The sequence below is a fragment of the Rattus norvegicus genome, chromosome 12 (genome assembly GCF_021556685.1).
Source record: "Rattus norvegicus strain SHRSP/BbbUtx chromosome 12, alternate assembly SHRSP_T2T, whole genome shotgun sequence".
Taxonomy (NCBI): domain Eukaryota; kingdom Metazoa; phylum Chordata; class Mammalia; order Rodentia; family Muridae; genus Rattus; species Rattus norvegicus.
In genome coordinates, this window is record NC_141545.1 from 4763550 (window position 1) to 4782883 (window position 19334).

General features: G+C 44.3%; 1 pseudogene; it reads right to left on the bottom strand.

Moving 5' to 3' along the window:
- Positions 1 to 15724: 15724 nt before the first annotated feature.
- LOC148001992 (18S ribosomal RNA) lies at positions 15725 to 16730 on the bottom strand (annotated as a pseudogene).
- Between the last annotated feature and the right edge of the window lie 2604 nt (positions 16731 to 19334).

Genomic DNA, 19334 nt, shown 5'->3' on the forward strand with positions numbered 1-19334 from the left:
AGTACAGGTCAATAGAATGGGTAGTTGTAGACAGGACCATTGTTTCCAGAACAGTCCCACGACAGTCACCTGGATAGTTAATACCTTAACCAGAGCACTGAGGTTTGGAGAATGCCCATCTTCTTGTTCTTTCCCCATTTTCCTCCCTGGAACCACAGGACTAAGAGATACTTCCGAATATCCAGGAACCATCACCATCTTGGTAAGCTTGAGGCTCGTCCATGTAGCTCAGCAAAGAAGCAGTGAGTTTGTATCAGGCACGTGGTTTCCTTTAAAGGTTTCTCAAAGTCTCCTCTCTTAACTCACACAAATACACATGGGCTGTTACTGCTCTTTCCCCATTTTATGGAGAGAAATAAGGAGTCAGGATGATGAGTGTCCTGACAAAGAAGTGAGATCTCTCTTACACTCCGGAGTAGCTTAAACCCCACCCTACTCTACCAAAGACATCTCCAATCTCTGAACTGCACAGAGAAGACTCAGCTGCCTCCTCCACTCCTCCTGTATTTAAAGGAGTGTGAGTCTTGAACCTCCAGGATGGTGGTGGGATGTAATTAAGGCAGAAGGATTCTGGAAGAAAAAGATTAAAACCAGAGCTTCCTTTTACTCCAGCTGCTCCAAACTAAAGAACTGGTGGGGCTTGAGCTCGGTCCCATCTGGTGGACATCTGACCTCAAGCTCCTCTGGAAGCAACAAGGGAACATTTGAGATTAAATGAAGGAGACACAGAGAGAACTGCTTGTACTAATTTCACCCTGGTCGGGGAGGAGGCTAACGAGAGAACTTTCCCCAAACTGCCTGCCAGAGTCCTATTTCATTTAGATGATGCAATGGCTTATCTAGGAAGTCCAACAAAGTATCTCCAATCAGCCTGTGACAAAATGTACCTCAGCAAGGCCATTGACTGCACAGGGTTGGCTACATGACTCAGGCAGGAGGGCTCTCTGCAAAGGGCAAGTGCTGAGATGACTAAGAATCCCAGGACACTGAGAGCAGATGATCAGCAAGAATTAAACTGAATGCTGAGAATAGGAACCTATGGGTGGGTCATAACATCCTGGAAGCTCCCTCTGTAAGCACATATGGGAACAGCAGGGGACCCTGAGAAATATGACTGCAGGTGAAGGCACTATAATATATGACAGAATCTTCAGACAAATTGAAAAGAAAGTCCACGGCTGACAGGGGCACAGGAGAAGTAAAGCAGACTACGCAACATATGGAGAGTATACAGAGAACAAAGGGTTAAAACATGCTCTTTAGTTACACAAACTAATTGTATATAGAAATAGACAAATGCCCTTCTGCTGAAAGAAGAAACAAGAGCATGAATTCTATGACAGCATATTCTCCCATTACATTTACATTTAAATAAAAAGAATAGTGTTCTACAGAGACAAGGTCAGAAAAATAAAAGCCAATGTTCCACACTAGTCCTCTCAGAAGGAAACTAGAGTAACAACGAACACATATTAACTCTGTACCCAAAATGCCTAGCACGGAAGTAATGAGCCAAAACACAGTAAGAAAGTAAAAACACAATCGTATAAAGTAATCCAACACAAAAGTAGTATGCATTCTGACAAATCAGGACAAACTGGCAGACTATTAACCACTAAAAAACAGCAAAAAGGTTTCGCTGTGGTCAGCGAAAGGTTAAATTGATTTTTATTACATTTTAAGAAACACTGTTCAGTGTTAGTTATTCAGCTTAGTGGTAAAGGGTTTGGCCTGGGTTTCATCCCTAGCCTGCAAACAAAGGAACCAACAAAAAGCCATTATTCTGAGCTGCAAGTGAATGACTAATTGATTTAATAGTCATGCTTTCCTGACTTTGCACAGGCATGTAATAAAAACACAGAGTCAGAAACAGAAAACAGTTGGGTGAGCTAGGTGATATTTTCGCAGTACATTAGTTATGAGTTCTTTCAAAGCTTTTAAAAAATAAGTCATTCCTATACTACTTAAATTGCTCTAAGATAAAGTTTTAAGGTACAGCATGCTTTCTTCAAAACAGTATGAATTTTTTGAGCCCCAACTTCATCATTAAATTACAAAACCTGAGTAACATTTTACAATTAAAGAAAAAGAGGAGGGAACCCATCCAACAGAGAAACAGTCAAGATTCTCCCTGGAGTAGACTGTTTGTATCCGTGTACTTGACTATAAAAAATTAGCAACACAGGTATGGCTCCTTCTACACCAACTGCCACTAAGTACCATTTGGACATTCCATCACAATGTTCTCCAGAAGAAAGATTGCAAACAAACACAAAAAAGAATGAAATTTAATATCTTTTTTATCAGGCTGGAGAGCCAGCTTGGTGGTTAAGAGCTCTACTTCTCCTTTGCTCCCAAGTTCAATTCCCAGCAACCACATGGTGACTGACAACTATCTTTAGCGGGATCCAATGCCCTCTTCTGTCTGGTGCTCTCTTCTATCATGCAGGCACACTTGCAAACGAATGCTCATGTACATAAATAAATAAATCTTTAAAAACTAAAACCTTCTAATCAAGTTAATGTATCTACATCTAGAAGCTAGAAAAGGGTCACAGCAATATTAAAAATTAAAATAATTCAGAAATGGCAAAGGGATGTAAGAGAGTCATAAAATTCACTGGACAAGATAGTGTATGCCTGGAATCCCAACACTCACAAGGCTGAGGGTGGTGGATTGCCTTGTGTTCAAGGCTAGCCTAGACTACAGTCTGAGACCTTATATTAGAAAACAAAACAATTGGGGAGGAGATGGAGAGAGAGACAGAGAGACAGAGAGACATAGAGACATAGAGGGAGTGGGAGACACAGACAGAGAGAGAGACAGGGACAGAGAGAGACAGAGACACAGAGAGAGACCTCGATGTCATTTCTTGCACTGATGACAAGCTACTGAAGAATGTGAATGTCTCCTACCAAACACTGAGATAAAGCTAATGACAGAATGGGTTTCTTATTAAGGTACCATAAAATGTAGATGGAAAAGTAAAGGAATGTATAATAAATAAAAGAGAAATCACACATTGGAAAGCCTAAATTTAGAAGACTATGTATGTTTAAGTCATAGGGGAAGGGATGAGATGATGTGGGGGAGAGAATAATCGGAATAAATTGTATAGTGTATGAAAATGTTAACTAAGAGCAACCAATGAAAAGAGAAAAGCAGGTTTAATTTACAATGAAATTGAGTTCCCATAGGACACTATGTAACATTTTGTAAATATTAATTATATTAATTATCTGCAATAAAAATCAATTGTTATTAATGATGTGGTTGTGTTCATACAAATTTCAAATATTTTAGATTCTTTTTATTTATTTGCTTATTTATTGATTGATTTTTTAAGATAGGGTTTTGCTATGTAGACCAGATTAACCTCAAAAAGGAGATCCACCTGCCTATGCCACCCAAGAGCTAGGATCAAAAGTGTATACTCACCCATGAAATTTACATTCTGAAAGTGATAATAAAATTACAGCTATCAACTTGGTACAATTACTGAACAGTGATCAACTGAATAGAAATATCAGAAACACATTTAAGGCATTAGATTACAGTTGTCAAAAGAATCTTGAACAGCATATATAATTCAAAACACCCAGGAGACACATTTTGAAGAAAAAAACAAAAAAGTGGGAAAGATAGTTGAAATATTTTTCATCTATTAAACATTTTAAAGTGCATTCGATATGAAGGCTGTAAGTGATATACTTCACATTTTTGCTTATATACCACCTTCAATTTTATGTGCATTCTGCAAATATTGTCCATGTTTATTCAGGCTCTTACTATTTCCCTATGACTGATGACATTCACAGAAATCAGATTGAGCAAACTGTATATGTTGAGGTATAATAGAATTGGATTCTAACAGTATAGCATAAAAATATGTATATATAACTTCCCATATATGTGTATATGCATATGTAAATGCCTAAAGAAAATGAGTATCACTATATCATTGTGGTAATATTTTCGTCAAAATCCTGAGAACGTTGAAATGGCATCAATAGTAACCAGATTGGCAAAAAAAAAAAAAAAAAGTAAAACTCTTATAAAAAATCTAACAATACTAGCAAAAGATACAAAAATATTAAAGTCTCAATGAAATACTGTATAATATTTTTCAACTCTAGAATATGTATTTTTGTACAACTATCAATAAAAGGCATGAATTTTGAAGAATTCAAAAGTAGTGCAGTATAATTATGCAGTGGTCATTACTGTTGCATACTATTTTACATAACTGCATACACTCTCTTTCTTTTGTTCCATGGTCTACCGATGAACTTGGGTAGATTTATGGGGAACCATTGCATTGTAGACTTGAACTGGATTAATTTGGGGGATAGTAAGTCATATATTGGTAAAGTTGCTTTAAAAATAAATCTTTGGATATTGGTAACAGCAAGTAATTCTCCCTGAAGGAAAAACCAGACAGCAGGAACCTAGACCACTGCTGTCCATGAGTAATTTCTAGATGATAGAAATATTCAATATCTGCTGTGCTTCTGGCTATGGATTCTGGCTGGCTGTTTGCCTCCTGCTTTGCCTGCTGTGACTAAAGAGGAAGATTTTAGTTCTAAGTTTAGTTCATCTCAAATAGCCATGTGTGACCAGTGGGTGCCATTTGGACAGTGTAGCCACAGAAAACTGAAGCAGTATAACCAAAGACTCACCTAGGAGTCAGTTGACCTCCTAGAAGTGACTTGGGAAAACGTTGGCAATGTAGCCTCTTGTGGGGCTTACCTTTACCAAAAGCAAACTGTGAATCCTTTACTCTTCTGCAATAGTCAGAATGTAACTGGTCTCACACCCACCCCAACCCTCACCAAAGACACTTGATAGGGAGCTTAATCCACTGTGTCCTTTAGATTTCAGTTTAGTAAGCACTTCCTTCAAAGTGGAGCAGACTGAGATTGCCAAGTCCAATGAAGAATGAGATTGGACACACATACTTGGGGAAGGCTGGGTCCAAGGGCTGGAGAAAATGCAGTATCCCAGAAGCTGAGCATGTTTATTATATAGTTGGCAAGGAGCAGGGTTGTTGCACACAGCAGCAAGGAGGTGGGCATTACATGCAGATAAACAAGGAGTGGAGGACTATGTATATGTAAATGACAAGAGGCAGATTTAGCTAATCTCAGTAGGAGCAGTCTCTGCAGGGAGCAGTCTTCAGGCTGTAAATATCCAGATGGGGCCAGGGAGAAAGGTAGAGTAGACTTTTTCTGCACACACTATCAACACCATCCTGAGAAGGATTTGCCATGTGTCTGAGCCTCAAGGGCATGGGGGCCTTTGCCTTTTCCCCATGGATAAATGGCTTTGTGTCCTTGGCATGGACATGCTCATGGTTACTGCACACATCCACTCAGGGCTTCACTTCCTTGGGGCTTCCTCTGCTCCCACAGTGAGATCTCCAAAGAAAAACAGAAACCAAAAAAAAAAAAAAAAAACAAAAACAAAAATTGTGCAGTGAAGTGGTTAATTCTCTAAGGTGTACAGATCCAGTGTCCTAAATCTAGGACTTCCTCACAGGCTACAGAAAATCCTGTGGACCTAAAATAAGAAAGAAAAATTAAATAAATAATATAAAATACAACAACAACAACAACAACAAAATCACCACCTCCAACCACAACAAAAACAAAATACAAACAACAAAAAAATAAAAAAAAGACCCATGCTCCCCCCCAAAAAATGAAAGGGAGAAAAAAATTCTAAAAGTTTTTCATAGAAAATTGTTTAAGCAAAACACACGGGAATTGTACATAAAAGTGTTAGTGTGCTGAGATGTGAGGCCCACTCACAGCATGCAGCAATTGGAAGTCTCAGACAACTTAACAGAAGAAGACTCCTGATTATTCTTTGTGACCACTCTCCACATACTACTTACAGCTTAATACTAACCTTCATAATTGAGTTGGGGACAGTATTCACCATAGCAGCATATTGAAGCATTAGTGCACAAAGACACACACACACACACACACACACACACAAACACACACTCACACACATGCACACACATTCGAACACACACACACTCACATACACAGTCACACACACACACAAAACACACACACACAAAACACACACACACACAAAACACACACACACAAAACACACACACACACAAAACACACACACACAAAACACACACACACACACTCAGTAGCACACAGGAGAAATGTATATTCTATGAAGTTTCTTGGCATATTTTTATTTGTAAGCCTCAATGCTGGAGTAGTCTTGGTATTCCTTAAAGGGGGTGGGGTGGAGTCAGGCTTCATTTTCCCCTTTTTGAAATGACAGATATCTGTGTGTTTAACTTACTCTGATGGCTTTTAAGGCTGCCTCAGCCTATTTGAAAGCATCCAGGTCACCTTGGTAAGGACAGTGGTTGTTCTTCTTATTGGCAACTGGTTTGTATCAGAAGAGTTTTTCGCATCCTTACCAATATTAGAAGTTTGCTGACACAAGCAGCTTTACAAACAGTAAAATTATTGTGGTTGTGCCTTTCTGGAGGACATTAAAATTTACATGTTTTCGATATCGCTTTTTTTTCTTATCACTTAGTCCTACTTTAGTGCTGTTCAAATGTGGCCATTCAGCCAGCATCCCTTTGCTCCAGGCACTCAGCACCCCATTCCAGTCACTGATCTGGTGTATACTTGGTCCCAGAGATGGACAGCAGAGGGACTTGACACACAGCATCCACACTGCTCCATTGCTTTGCTTTTTGTAAATTCTTTACAATGGCTATTTCTTGATTTATAATTACTACGACCATGACTTGTCTTGATATTTCGAGATAGGATCTTATTACGTGGCCCAGGCTTGCCTTGATTTCCCAATTCTCTGGCCTTAGTCTTCCACCATTTCCTGATTCTCAGTTTATTATTAGAGGTAGTTGTATGGCTCTATTTTCTAATCAAATGTTCTTCTGGCTTTATTATTTTGCCCTTTCCACAGACTTTTATTAATTATGCAAAGTAGATGGTATTTAATATTTAAATACTGGTACATTAACTCATCAGTCCCCAAGACAAGTCTGAATTAAACACTCGTTTTCATCCTCACCGTGCAGATACGGGAATTGAGTCAAACACAGGTAAAATAACTTCTCCACAGTTGAACATTTAACCGGTGTGAGAGCCAAGGTTTGAGTCCAGCTACAAAGTAGATTGGCATATAATGGGTTGGTCTGGTCCTGCTGTATATTCAAATGGTAAATTCTGTTCCCTAAGGTCTGGTTGCTCCAGGACAAGGAGATCCTCATTTGTACCAGATTTTTTTTCTTTGTTTGTTTGTTTTTGTCTCTCGAGTTATCCCTTACTGGTTAATAAAAATCCCTACAACATGGGCTGGGCAGAAGAGAGGGGACAGAGCAAAGTTTTCCAGGGCTTGGGGGCTCAGGCAGGGTCCACGAGGAAAAGGAAAGGACATGGGAGGAGAAGGAAGGAGACACCACCCCATAGGGTAGGTGGATCGTGAGTATATTTCCATGAGGGCCAGCCTGTTAGAACAGGTGTGGCCCAGGCAGGGCATGGCAAGCCATACCTCAGGGTTATTGACAGGGAAGCAGGAAAATTGCACAGAGGGTTGATGCCTGCCCAGTTCTAGTACTTGGAGGCTTATTATAAATCTAAAAGTTTTGTGTTTTTTATTTGGGAACTAAATGATCTATGGTGGGGTAGAAACCCCCTAATAATATTTATTGTTGCAATGGACACTCAATTATTGTGGTTTTAAATATAACACACATTGAATTTCACAGTTCAGATGAGAGGCTTTTTATATTTCCAATGTGACTGTACACCTGAGGTCATGTCTACATATAGAGAAGTAACATGGCAGAAATACCTAGAACATGTTAAGGTCACCACACCGACCAAATGAAAGCTACAGGCAAAACAGACTATGATGGATGAGGAGAAGGCTAAGTACTCTCTAGGAGTCCCCTTCCCTAGACTTGGGATAATACTACCAGTAAGCCAAGACTATATTCCTCTTTCATTTCTCATGGAGCCAGTGGTAGACCCACATGTATGATTTCTTTGACTGCAGTGATTTTGTTTTCCAAGCGCTGCCCTGTTTGAGGACTTGGAAATGGTAAGCACCATCAGAGAGAGGAAGGCCAGCATATGAATTCTGTGTAACTCTGCTCTGACAGCATATAGCACAATCCTATCAAGTACTGGAGGCCTTTCGAGAAAGATTAATAAACCTCTAGGATCAAAAGGAAGCAACCCGAGGGCCACATGGCTATAAATCAAGTCTGAAACCATAGCCGAGTATGAAAGTTCAGCCTTGGATTTTATGTCAAACAGCATTAGCATCCAAAAGAAAAACAAAACTGAAATGGCAAGATGGCGGGGATATCTAAGTCGTATAGAAAAATCCCAGTGCAAAGACATCTAGGAAAGAGACATATCCACAAAGCTTTCACCAAGAATCCCTATTCTGTGTTCTATAACATTATATATACATACACAGAGTGAATCCTCATTTATGGTCAGTTATGGGGATTGATTCTTGGAACTTACCTTTGAGATAGAAATAGATGTATTTGACAAGTGCTCTTGGGGACCATGGCTGTGACAAAGAGGAGAGAAGAAGATTGGGCAGAGAGCACTCTGCCTCTATTGCAGTCACAAGAGTCTGCAGGCAGCCGTGTGTGGGGCTCAGGAGTGTGGCCTGACCCTGAAGTCTTAGCCTGAACTGGAACAAACAGGAGGCCCAGCCTTAAATTCACCATTGACTAAGGACTAGGATCCTGGTCAGAGGACATAAGCTCAGGAGAGTTGAACACCCTTGGATTGAATTCCAGGCAGCTGAGAGAACATGTGCCTCAATCCTGATAGCAGAGTGAGTTATACATGATAGATTGTATTCCATTTCAGCTTTCACAGCTCTAGGGGATGGGCTGGGGACAGGGGAGGGCAGGGAGAGGGGAAACAGGCAGACTTAGGTATTCTAGTTTTGTTTATTCAAGATTCCACTTCTCTGTTGTATCCCTGATAGACAGACAGGTAGGCAGGAATATTTGTTTGTTTGGCTTGGGGTTTCGGTTTGGTCCATTTGTTGGTGGATTTTGTTTTGTTTTGTTTCATTTTGTTTTTTGTGAAGTGTGGTGACTTGGTGCCTACACGAGCCATGGCAGGAAAAATAAATAAGTAAAGATCTCTGAAACACAAATCTGGGGTGGGCTCTAGCATGTCCCTGGGCACGAACGCACGCACACTTTGTAGACACGCACTCAAGGACACACTGGCTTCTACAATGTTTGGTTTCTGAGTGTGTGTCATACAGAACCTAACAGAATATATAATGAACTCTGGCAGTGACAGCAGAAACAACCTATGAGAAGGCGTCCTTGCAATATTAGTAACTGTAAAAAAGGGCAGGCTAGCCAGGTGAGAGTTATCTTAACCAATCTGATGTAGGCCTCCTTCACATCGCATCTAGGCCTTAACGGTTCCCTTAGGCCATCACATTGTTTTACCTAGACCTTTAACAGCCAGCAGCTTTGCCCTCTGAGCCACCAGTCTACAGAGGACTTCATAGAGAAACCCTGTCTGAAAAACTAGGGGAGGGAGACAAACAGATTAACAGATCTCTCTCTCTCTCTCTCTCTCTCTCTCTCTCTCTCTCTCTCTCTCTCTCTCTCTCTCTCTCTCTCTCTGCGCGTGTGTTTGTGTGTTCAACCGAGGAGGCAATGGCAGATAAATGTTTGCCCTTCCTCTGTAAGCCAGGCCATTCCATTACTGCCTTTCCTTTTTCTTAGTTTGTTTGGTTCATTCCAAGTTAATTGTATCTGTCTCTTTATTTTCCTCTTCATTTCTTTAGTGGAGTCAGGGGTATTTGCACAAAAGCCCTGGAAATCAGTACCTGGATCAGGTCTGCAGCCTGCTCACAGAGTTCTACCCACCTCCACCTCTCAAGTGATGCAATTAAAGACCTGCAGCACCACACCTGGCTTATTTTCACATGTGCATTTACTTTAGTTCCAATGTTCATTCAGGTCTGTTAGAGGGGGGAGGGAAGGAGGGAAGAGAGACAAAGAGTGACAGAGAAACAGTGACAGAGAGGGAGAATTGTAGGTTATTGTTCCATCTCTTCAATTACTGTCTATTGGTCGCCATCGTGACAACCATGCCCTGCAACCCTACCTTGGGTAAGATCAAGCATAATGGCGGCAACCATATAATTCATGCTTAGTCGCACTGAACACTCCGGTCATCACTACCTGTGGAGAATTGTAAGGGGGCTCCTCTGATCTAGAGAGTAGTACCCTTGAATGAAATGAGGATCACAACAAGCATTATTTGTTTTGAAATGTAAGACGTGGAAAGAACTATATGTGTGGATTTACAGAGAGACAGACAGGACAGGACAGGACAGGACAGGACAGGACAGGACAGGACAGGACAGGAGAAAAAAACAAGAACACAAACAAAACTCAAAATGGAAGTCTGATTCCAAATAGTCTCTGTCTGCACTGTCCCTCTAGTGTTTGTGGTCCAGCTTATAAAAGCTTATACATGGGTGGGTGCGGAAAATGCTGCTGGGTGTTCAGTTCAGTCCAAGATTATTGCGGATAACTAGACAACAAATAAAGCAGTTAGACTGACTTCTACAGTGTTTGGTTTCTGAGTGTGTTATCACACAGAAGAGCCTAACAGAATATGTAATGAATTCTGGCAGTAACAGCAGAAACAACCAATGACAAAGTGTCCTTATAATATTAGCAACTGCAACAAAATGTCAGACTAGCCAGGTAACAGTTCCCTAGCCATTAACTCATCTGACATAGGCCTTCTTCACATTGCATCTAGATAAGCCTTCCTATCTTCCTCTCCAGTGCTGAGACCAAAGTGAGATCAAAGTCATGCATCACCATGGGTGCCTTCCTTTTCATTTGTTTCTTTCATCCTAGGAAGTGTGTGTGTGTGTGTGTGTGTGTGTGTGTGTGTGTGTGTGTGTGTGTAGGGGGGAGAAAGGAGAGGGAGAGAGAGAGAGCTTTAGAGAGAGAGAGAGAGAGCTTTAGAGAGAGAGAGAGAGAGAACTTTAAAATCAGCACTCAAGCCTTTTTTCTTCCTATACCTATCCTAATACCCCCAAACCAGCAATAAAACCACCAGCACCAGAGCAGTAGAAGATGAAATCTCTAGTCTGAAAAACTAGAGGGAGATAAACAGATCTCTCTGTCTCTGTCTCTGTCTCTGTCTCTGTCTCTCTCTCTCTCTCTCTTCCTCATAATTTGTTAAAGTGTTCCCTTTGTGCTGTGTGGATTCTACTTTATTAAGCAAGTTTCACATCGTACTAGCTACAAAGAGGAGTCAACAGTCTCTTGGCGGGCAGGCAGTTGTTGCCTGCTTTAAATATTTTTTGGTGTGTTTGTTTGTTGGTTTGTTTCAAAACCCAGGGCCTGTCTTCGTTCAACAGATCCAAACCCAGTTCTCCAAGGGGAAAATGGAGTCAAGTCCAAACTCACTGGCATTTAAGTCATCTGCCATTGACAGTCATATGAGATGGGAATATCGTGCTTTCTCCGATGGAGACTCACCTGGGTATGCATCAACCACATATAAGGGCAGGCCTTGGGTAGAACGGGGTGGTGGATGGGGAGGAAGGATCTGGAAAGAGCTTTGAGATGGGAAACTATGATCAGAATGTTGCACAGAAAACAATATTTGTACTTAAAAAAAAAAAACAGCTCCCAATATCTATCCAAAAAGGAAAGGAAAAAAAAAAAAAAAACCAATAGCAGAACTTTACTAACTGCAAGTGCTCCATGTATCCAACCACCCCACTCCCAGATAGGTAGATGATAGTTTGCACTTCTGTCCCAGTTGGGCTATCGAGGTTAAGAAAAGGGGAACCACCTCTGTGGTTATGTGATCCACCCACGAAATAAAATAAAAGGAGTGGGTAGACATGCCTGGCATCTTAAGATGCTCAATTTCTTTGCAAGCTTCATTTTGTTTTATTCTTTTAAAAGTTTATTTATTTATTTTCATTTATATGAGTACACTAAAGCCCTTTAAATATACACACGGCAGTAGAGTACATGGGATATCCCTTTGCAGAGGGTTGTGAGCCACTATATGGTTTCTGTGGAATGGAACTCGGGACCTCTGGAAGAGCAGAGCAGTGAGTGCTCTTAACCTCGGAGCCATCTCTCCAGCCCTTCACAAGCTTTATTTAAGTAAACATTAAACATGAATCAGAAACGCCAAATCCTGTAGATATGGTCCAGATTCAGCCTTACTTAGAAATCCAGAGTTGGCTGGGTGTTGAGAGTGAGCACATCTGAGGGTGTGCTATCAACTCCATTACACTTTCCAAACAGCTGGGTGTGAGTCTAACTAAGGTTTTCTTCAGTCATTTGCCATGAGCCAGAGCACTGAGAGGACATTGAGGTATCAGACATTCATACTGAAATCATCACTCACTGATTTCAGGCAGAAAACTTGCCCCTCCCCACCCCCCTGTAAAGAGGCACAGCCTGGCTCAGCACTGAAGCAAAGGATGCTAGGGCAGCAGCAGTATTTCCCGGACAGACCTTCAGGGACATGCATATACTCCAGGCCCACCCCACCCCCTCTCAGCTACCTCCAGTCCACCCCTCCCCCTCCCCACATACAGGGAGGAGGCCTTGTGTGTGTGTGTGTGTTGGGGGAGATGGAAATATATCTTCAGTGAGAGTTCGGGTCTCCCAAACAAATAAATAACTAGAAACTTCATTTATTTACTTTATTTCATCGAGCATATCGTGGAAGAGGGAAAATGAACAGGGAAACTAGGCCAACTGGTAGAGCTCCTTTCAGTTTGTTTCAAAAAGGAAGAGCCAAAGAAACAACACTCCCTGGTTTTCGTGAAAGGAACAGAATGGGAAAAGTTGAAACATCTGCTCGCCACTTAATACTTTGGCTTTTAATAAAAGGGCCAACAGATCTACCTCCTATTTGGTAAAAAGGAGAATAAAAAAACCACAAAAACGTTCTGTCAGCCAACTTCCCTTTAAACCTCTGTTAAACAGGAAGACTGTTTTTTTAAACATCATTGTAAATATTTAAATATGTATTTGTGTGTGTGGGTCTGTGTGTGTGTGTGACCGTGTGTGTGTGTGTGTGTGTGTGTGTGTGTGTCTGTGTGTGTCTGTGTGTCTGTCTGTCTGTCTGTCTGTCAGTGTCTTCTGTATGGAGAGGATGTGCTGTAACACTTGGGATGGGGTGTTCTGGGGCCCACGGGTGATGCTGCACACCCCCCCCCCCCCCAGTCAACATCCCCGCAGGTCCTTCCCAGTGGTCCCGTAGCCGGTTTCTGCGCACCGCCACAGTGGAAGTGCGCCCAGTGGAGGCCAGTTGCTAACCCAGGAGGGGGGGGAGGAGGGGCGGTCAACCACCAACCCCAACCCCGGCCCCACCCGCACGCGCCCACCACACCCCGTGCCCGCCGCCTGAGCGCGCGCAGAACCCCCTGTTGGGAGGAGCGGGGACGGCGAAGGCGGGACGCGTGGAGGGAGGAGAAAAACGCATGGGTGGAGGGGTCGGGAGGAACGGGGAGCTGGAAAGATCCGCTGGGATCACCGGCACAGCCGAACACGCGCCGGAGGGTTGAATCCTCCGAGCAGACTGCGAGGACCCCACTCGTTTACCTCATAACGGTTTCACGCCCTCTTGAACTCTCTCTTCAAAGTTCTTTTCAACTTTTCCTTACTGTACTTGTTGGCTATCGGTCTTGTGCCGGTATTTAGCCTTAAATGGAGTTTACCACCCGCTTTGAGCTGCATTCCCAAGCAACCCGACTCCAGGAAGACCCGGGCATGGCGCTACCGGCCTCACACTGTCCACGGGCTGGGCCTCGATCAGAAGGACTTGGGACCCCCACGAGCGGCTCTGGGGAGTGGGTCTTCCATACGCCACATTTGCCGCGCTACGGCACGCGGCGGGGTTTCGGCGCTGGGCTCTTCCCTGTTCACTCGCCACTACTGAGGGAATCCTGGTTAGTTTCTTTTCCTCCGCTGACTAATATGCTTAAATTCAGTGGGTCCCCACAGCTGATCTGAGGTCGCGGTCGAGAGGAGAAAGAGGAAAGGAGGGCGCTGGCGGCCGAGGGCGGACGGATGGAGAGGAGAGCGAGAGGGCGCCAGGGTCCCAGGCCGGGGCCTGCGACCTCTCTACCCCGGCCAGCTCCCACATCCCGGGGGCAAGTCGCATTAGCGCGCGGACGCCACGGCGTCCCGCCGGCTGGCACCCGACCGGTCTGTCCCCGGCAGAGGGAGGAGGGGAGGAGAGGTACTAGAGACCGGCCCCGGCGGGTGCGGTATGCCCCTCCACCCCCATCCGACCCTCGCAGGTCGCTCTCTCTGTGCGCACAGGCCGGTGCACGGCGGCAGCGGATGCACTGAGCCAGTGGGCGGGGCCCGCCTCCCACCAGACCAGAGGCGTGATGACCGACCCCGGCGACAGGGCCTGTCTCGCGCCCAGGCACCCGACCAGCAAACGCCGACTCGTTCCCACTGTTGGGGAGAGCGGGCAAGGATGGGAGCGGGAGCGGCTGAGCGAGCAGGAAGGAGCCAGGAGGAGGGTGGCCGGCGCGTGGCGACACGTCCACCGCTAAGAGTCGTATCGGTATCTGGGGTGTGAGCGAACTCGTATGGGTGCTAACAACGGCACCAGCTCACCCGTCCGCCCCTGCCTCATGGGAAGAGAGGGGCCAAGGCGAGGCAGCTCCACCTCAGGCCAGCCAGCGGGAAACTAAAGGATACATGTGAAATGAAAAAAAAAAAGACAGGGTCGGCAACGGAAAGGCGGGACACACGGGACAAGGGACGCTGCCAACCCAGCACCCAGCGGCGACCGGCCAATGGGCGGGCAAGTCGGGTGCTAGGGCTGGGACCCCACAGGCGCCCAGAGGGGGCTCGCGACACGGCCCCCCGACCGCCGCCTCTGGAAGCGCCGGCGGCCGGAGGGGGCCCGCTGAGTCTGAAGGAGCACCAGGTGGGAGGAGGAACCGGGAAGCCCTCCCACGGACGACCGACGGGCGGTAGGGCGACCCTCCCCCACCCCAGGGTTTTAACAGCGCTGGAACAGGACAGGTAGGTACCCGGAGAGGAGCGGGGCGGGCACGCGAGGCCCAGAAGGCGGGTTGGGTGTGTGAGCCCACCCGCGGCACAGGCACCCCCCGCACACGACAGAGCCACCCCAGCACCGTCAGAGCGGGAGAGCTGTGGTGGAGGGGCGGCGGGTGCCATGAGGAGAGCGAGCGTGTCCCGGCCACAGCCCGGGAAGAGATCATGTACTCCCCCACCCCCTCACCCCCCCCCCCGTGCACACGAGATGAGATTACGGAGCCGGTCCAGAAAGAGGCAAAATGACCTCGGTCCGCCTAGGGCCGTGGCTGGCTGGCGGGCAAGGGAGGAGCAGGCGGAGGCAACAGAGGCAGCAGTGGCAGAGGCGGGCACACGGAGGCGAGGACGGAAGCAGAGGAGGGAGGGAGAGAGAGAGAACAGAGGAGGTCCCTCGACAGACCAGACCCGACCCCCCACCGCACAGCTCCTTAACGACCCCCGCCTTTCCCGAAACGCTCACTTGGCCGACCGTCAGCGGCATGCACAAGAAAGCGACTGGGACCCAGGGACGCGCCTCCTGGTGAGAGGAGGGACTCACACGGGCCTGAGAAAGGACCGGACACCCCCTCGGCCTTCTCCGTTAATGATCCTTTCGCCGGTTCACAGAAACCTCATTACGACTTTTACTTCCTCTAGATAGTCAAGTTCGACGCGCTCCACCAGGGCCGTGGGCCGACCCCGGCGGGGCCGATGCAAGGGCCTCACTAAACCATCCACTGGGTAGTAGCCAAGGGCGGTGTGTACAAAGGACAGGGACTTAATCAGCGCAAGCTTCTGACCCGCACTTACTGGGAATTCCTCGTTCCTGGGGAATAATTGCAATCCCTGATCTCCATCACGAATGAGGTTCAATAGGTTACCCGCGCCACCTGTGTAAGTCAGTGTAGCACGCGTGCAGCCCTGGACATGTAAGGGCATCCCAGACCTGTTATTGCTCCATCATGGGTGGCTGAACGCCACTTGTCCCTCTAAGAAGTTGGGGGACACAGACCGCTCGGGGGGCGCGTAACTAGTTAGCATACCAGCGTCTCGTTCGTTATCAGAATTAACCAGATATATCGCTCCACCAAATAAGAACGGCCATGCACCACCATCCACAGAATCGAGAAAGAGCTATCAATCTGTCAATCCTGTCTGTATCCTGGCCAGGTGAAGTTTCCCATGTTGAGTCAAATTAATCTACAGGCTCCACTCCTGGTGGTGCCCTTCTGTCAATTCCGTTAAGTTTCATCTTTGCAACCATACTCCCCTGGAACCCAAAGACTTTGGTTTCCCGGAAGCTGCTTGACTATCATGGGAATAACGCTGCCACATCGCCAGTCTGCTTCTGTTTAGTTATGTACCCCCATTTATTTTTCTTTTTCTTTCTCTCTTTCTCTTTCTTTTCCTTTCATTGGGGGAGGGGATTTTTTTTAATTCACATTTTAAATATGATTTTCCTGATTTGCCCTCTAGAAACCAGCTACTATTTCCCCTCATGCCTCCTGTTCTATGAGGGCAGTTCCTCACTCACCCACTCACTCCTTCCAACCTGCCCATTCTGACAGTTCCCCACACTGGGGCATGAAGCCTTGACAGGACCAAGGGCATTTGCTCCCATTGGTGCCTGAAAAGGATATCTTCTGCTTCATATGCAGATGGAGCCATAGGCTCATCCTGTGTATTCTTGGGATGGTTGTTTAGTCCATGGAAGATGGAGGGCAGGATGGAGGATGGTGGTTGATATTGTTCTTCTTATGGGGTGGCAAACCCCTTCAACTACTTCAGTTCTTTCTCTAACTCCTCTTTTTGGAACCTAGTTCTCAGATCAATACTTGACTGCAAGCATTCTCTCTCCCTTCTTCCCTCCCTCTCTTCTTCCCTCCCTCCCCACACCGTTCTATGTTTCTATGTTTGTGTGTTTGTCTGTCTCTGTGTGTTTATGTGTCTGTCTGTCTGTCTGTGTGCCTGTCTGTATGTCTTTCTAAGTGAATGTCACTTTTCTTTTTTAGATAAAGTGATGAGATAAGAGTCTTACACAAGCTATGCAAATACGTCCTTTAGGCTGAGGCCAGAGTATTTTTTCCCTCTGTTCTACTATTTATAGACCTAATACTAGGAGCTTCTAGCCTCCATGTAATCCAACCTTCCAAGCTGACTGATTCAATATGGTTTCTCTTGGCATCTTCATGAGTTGTTCTACTTGTACTCACATTAACTTGGACAATGTGTTACAATCTTCTGGATCCTTCTAATTCTCCAGCTTTTTCTGTTTTCCCCAGTGAATAGTTTGTTCTCTCAGAACCTGAATCTGTAAAATCATGTCCAGAAAGCTTCCGTAAACACATGCCACACACCACAACTTCTCTTTCTTGTTCTACTTGTCTCTGTCTTTCTATTATCTATTTTTGTCTCTCTTTCTCTACTCTTGTGTATTCTCTTATTCCTAAGCTGTTCTCATGTGAATTGGGCATATTTTATCTGTGATACATTCTGTCACTTTTTCTTTGAATTACTACTTTATCTGGCCCTCAATTATATGACACTTTCAAACATGGCTACTTCCTTATATGAACTAACCTTACAATAGTCCAATCATTTTGCTAATATTTATCTACCTAGTTCTTACCTGGACCTATTGGTTGTAAAGAATTAACCTTTCAGGATGCCTATATTTATGGCAGAATCTTTCTGACCTTTCATATATGATGTCCTGTGTCTCAAAGATGAGGGTACTAGAATAAAATTATTCTACACATTTACTAGAACGTTGGAAGATTCAACTTAAGTCTTATTTTATGATCCCATTAGCAGCCATCAGTCCAAAACACAAAATCACTAAAACAAATCCTAGTTGCATCAGGTAGGGTGGGAAGATATCCCAGTGATTACACAGGCATGAAATGTTAGAGAGACATGGGAAGAAGATTGCTTATTCGTCTATATTTATGGATTGCTCAGCCTGTGTTTTTATAAAAGCTAGAACAATAAACCCAGGAGTGGGACAATCTACAGGGAGCTAGGCCCTCCAACAAAATTATTGATCAAGAAAGTGCCCACAGGCTTTTTCATTGGACAATCTTATGAAGAATTTTTTTCTTAGTTAAGATTTCTTCTTCCGGGATTGGGGATTTAGCTCAGTGGTAGACTGCTTGCCTAGTAAGCGCAAGGCCCTGGGTTCCTTCCCCAGCTCCGGAAAAAAAGAAAAAAGAAAAAGAAAAAAAAAAAGATTTCTTCTTCCTCTTCCAAGTTATCTCTAGTTTTATATCACATTGATAAAAAAACTTTCCTATATAGTTTGTAGGTGAGAGTTTGTGGGTGTATATCTCTAAGCATGTGTATTGAAGTGATATTAAAAATTTTACAAAAAAAAATGGCTAATAATAACCTGTGTGTGTGTTTCTTTAATTCCGCAGGGTTTCGCCCGATTCTCGGTACCGTCTCGGTGCGGGCATGGGGCACCGACAGTGCATGTCAGTGAAATTATGTGTGTATATGTGTTTCTGCATGCCCACAGATATTATATGTATCATACTAGGGTATTAAAGAGGACAATGACTTAATCTAAAGAAATGCTTTAGATTATAGCGTACATCAGCAAGAAAACATTCCTTTTTTTGGCATGGGGTAGCAATTGGGCTTGCAACAATAAATTATGAAATATACTAGGAAGAGTGAAATAGCTCAGTAGCTAAAGATATTTGTTGCCAAGGCTGTTAACCTTGGTTTGTTCCTTGGGACATACACAATGGAAGGAGGAAATGGATGCCATAAATTGTACTCCGTCATCCACATGTGTGCTATCACATGCAGAAACAAGCAAATACTCAACTAAAAGAATCAGAAAATTAGAATTCTATAAATATAGGACTTAAAATATATGCATAAATTAAAGTAAGGAAATAGATTGACATGAGATATGGTAAGAATTCTGTAAAGCTGATACATACCCAGACTTAGAGAAAGTATCTCTATACATATGTGTGTTCCGTTTCTCCAGTTTCTGGAGGAAGAAAAAAATTACATACATGGAATTTCTGCCTAGTATTACAGAGCAACAGAACATAATATTGAGAATTTAAAAAAGAATACATATATAGTTCATATGAAGGCAACTTGGTCTTGCAGAGATAAGCTAAACAACTCCTGGATACTATAAGTTCAGACTCATGAACATGTATTACTCAGATTGGTGAATCAAAAAACTTAAAT